Source organism: Petaurus breviceps, unplaced genomic scaffold (assembly GCF_028583685.1).
Source record: "Petaurus breviceps papuanus isolate PSGF00001 unplaced genomic scaffold, PetGlider_PUasm1.0 174, whole genome shotgun sequence".
Classification (NCBI taxonomy): Eukaryota; Metazoa; Chordata; class Mammalia; order Diprotodontia; family Petauridae; genus Petaurus; species Petaurus breviceps.
In genome coordinates this window covers 74,450,783-74,454,463 of record NW_027185761.1, presented here as the reverse complement: position 1 = coordinate 74,454,463, position 3,681 = coordinate 74,450,783, and positions in this window count along the sequence as shown.

Here is a 3,681-nt window from a genome sequence, read left to right as displayed (position 1 = left end):
TGTTTTGATCCAAGGTATTTCATTTTATGCATTTAGAAACAAGTCTGAGAAGGGAGTGGGGAGTCCACTAAAACTCTGTCATTTTCTGACACACTGGGATCTTACCATGTCACATTCCTCTTGCACTTGTGAAGTTTGTTTTTTAAGCCCAACTCTCAGGCTTTATATTTATTCCAATTCCATACCATCTTGTTAGACTGGGCCCAGTGTTCTCTCTTTCGATTCTCACAGCAGAGAATTCAGCCCATTAATGTTCATTTCCTCCTTCATTCCACTTTAAAAGGTATCAAGTGCCACTTGACAGTCAGCTCTTACCCAGATCACTGAAAAAGCCTTCTTTTAAAGGTGATCTCAATCCAGGGATGACTATTTTTTTCAGGGTCCAGTCAATTGTCTAGCTCTAAACCCATCTGATCGCACCATCATGCAGCCCAGATTTCTGTCCTGTCTACAATCACAGTATCTGATACTTTGTGAAATATTTTGCTAAAATCTAAGCCAACAATAGCTCCCATGATCCACTAAGAAGTTTAACAGCTGTGAGGTGAGTTGAGAATCACCTGTACTTAATTCAGCTTTGCTGGCTCTATGTTAATCCTTCTACCTCTATTAGATATCCAGGAAACATTCCTTTAATGATACATTCTAAATTTTTCCCAGGGGCTCACTGGCCCATAGTTTATGGAGTATTGTCTTACTCATTCTTGAAAAACAGGCTCCAACCTTTGCCCTTCTCCTGGTCTGTGACACCTTTGCCATTCTCTATGGTTTTTCTGTATCCTGGGATTGAGACTATCTGGACCTATTGACTCAAACCAATCAAGGGCTGCTGGGTCTTTCTTGTTATCTCCTTATTTATCTTGGATTTCAGATGCCTCTTCCTTGGATTTGTTATGCACTTTCCAGCACAAAGAACTTGGTTTGAAGAAAAAAAAACCAAAAACAAAAAAAGGAAAATCAAACTAGTAACACAAGAATTGAATGGTTTTACCATCTTGCCATCCATTCTCATCATTCCAGCCCCTTGGACAGTGCATTGAGAGGAGCTCCTTTGAGTCTCTTTTCTCCAAGCCTCCATCTTCCATTCAAGATTTAGTCAGGTAACACCTCCTCTATGAAGCATTCCCTGATCACCCCAATTGTTGGAATCCTTTCCTCCTGAAATCGCTGGAGAGTTCAGTGTTTGACCTCTTTTTCATTCCTTTCCCAGCCCACCTCGTATTATATTCATTTGTGGGCTTGTGTTGCATTCCTCCCATAGAATATGAGCTCTTTGAAGGTTTTTTATATTTGTGTCTCCCATGCCCACCGCAGTGCCTGGTGCATAGTAGGTGCTTAATGAAAAACTCTTGAATTGAAGTCGGACACGGCCAGTGTAGAAAGTACAAGGCGGTAAGAAGAATCTCACTAGAGAGGCCATGTCATCAGCAGAAGGCAATGCCAAAGAAGGGGGGATAAGTAACAGTCTGGAGTACGGGATGGGGCATAAACAGAGTCAATCAACACTGTTAATATAACGAAGTCCATGTGACTTCTTGGCTTCACTGAATCTTAGGTGGGTGGGACCCATGACTCCAGTATGACTCTGAAAGGATCTCTGTCTTTCAAAAGAAATGGACCTTTCAAAGTCCCTTCCAAGGTTCAGAGTGAGTCTATGACTAGAAGGTTCCTCAGAGTGCAGAAGATCTGGACCCATCAGGGACTTAGAATCATAGATTGAGAGCTGAACTCTGTCCCGCAATAGAAGTGACTCATCCATGGACATTTGAGTTGTTAAGTGACAGGACTGGAATTTAAACTTCTGTGATGAGTGTTTTTGGAATGACTGAATGAATAACTGTGCTAGCCATTGGCTTCTTTCTCATTGATCTGGAGTCTTTGTAGACAGGCTAATAAAAGGGTAGTCATTTGGTCAGCCTGATTTCTGGCAGAGTCTCCTACATGGATCTGCATTCATTTTCATGCCTGTGGTGTAGTCAAATAAATTATCCTGCACTTGCTTAAAGGATTTACTCCACTGCCTTGTCAGAAGTCATAGACTCCTTGTAAGATTCTGTTTTGATGTTGGAATCTGGACTCTTCAGGGGAGAAGCTGAGGTTTCTTTGGGGCCCTGATCCTAAGGCATAATGAGCCCCTTAGGCATAATTCAGTCCCCACCAATGGCAGTGGCAAAATAAAGTCACCAAAACACTAGCACATGACTAAGCTTTGCCTCCAGGCCATTCTACATGGTGCCCATCACCTGTCTGTCCCCAGGGAACCCTTGGATTGTCAGGGGGCATTGAGCCTGGCTAATCACAAAGTTTCAGGGTGGGAGAAATTATTATTAATAACCAATGACTTGGGGAGATTCAAAATTTCCCCCTTTTTTCAAAACTACAGTCTCTGAAGGTTGAACTAACCTTCCTCTATTTGAGCCCACCCAACCTTATAAGAAATCTCTAGTCTAAGGTGAATTCCATTCACTCAAGCTTGGGTGTCTAGATGGCTAAAGGCTGGAGGTGGTCTGGGCAGAGAGACAGTCTCTGTCCAAAGATGACATGATGTCTCTCTCAGCCCTTCATTGCAGTAAGCCCTCTTCTCTTGGTAACGTCCACCTCTCATTAACTGCTAACCAATCAGAGATGACTGCCATCCGTTAGAACATGACTCTTCTAAAGAACTTATAAACCAGTGGTGGGGAACCTGCAGCCTCGAGGCCACATATGGCCCTCTAGGTCCTCAAATGTGGACTTCTGACTGAATCCAAACTTCATAGAACCACTGAGAACACAGGTTCCCCACTCCTGAATTTATAAACCTTGAGCCCACTGCCAAGATTGTCTTTGGTCTAAGAAGGAGCTGGCCAAATGACCATCCTTCTATTAAAATGCTAGCATCATTATTAAAGTGACTAAGTTACTCAGAAGTGATGTCTCCCACCTTTTTAATCACCACATGGGAGGGGCGTCAGGGGGTTCTGTCCCCCAGAAAGAGGTTTGGGGGCCAGGTTCTCTCATTTATATTTCTCACCTTTATCCTCTCTTTCTATTGCAAGCTGGGCTATTCTTCACTCGGGTCATGGAAGAATGAGTGACTCATGGTGTGTCTTCACCCTAGACTGATGTTTGACCATGTAACCCCAGCTTGGATGGAGCTGGTCTGGCCCGAGGATTCAGGCCCTCTCTCCATGGTCCTAAGGAAGACGCCGGCTCCCCAGCTCATCACAACTCAGATTTTATTACACAGCAAGTGGGAGAAGGGGATGTTATTCTCAGGGAAATGTTTGGAATGGAAATAATTAAAAAAGCCATCCTCCAAAAAGTACACACATTAATGTATATCTTCTCTTCATTAAATATATATCTGTTTGGCAAAAAATGTTAGACTCTTTTGTACAAAACAAAAACAAAAACCCTCGCAGATTTCTAACACTCATAACGATTACAGCAATGTAAACCAGGATGTCTGCAGGCTCCTCCGATGCTCGGGAACCCAAGGTGAAGCAAGGGCCCTCGCCTGAGGAAGGGGATCCTGAACCCTGGGGCGGGGGAGGCAGGTGTCCAAAGCCAGGGTGAGAGGGAGGCATTCAGGGTTAGTGACTCTCTATGTGCATGAGTGCATGCACACACACGTGTGTGTGTGTGTGTGTGTGAGAGAGAGAGAGAGAGAGAGAGAGAGAGAGAGAGAGAGAGAGAGAG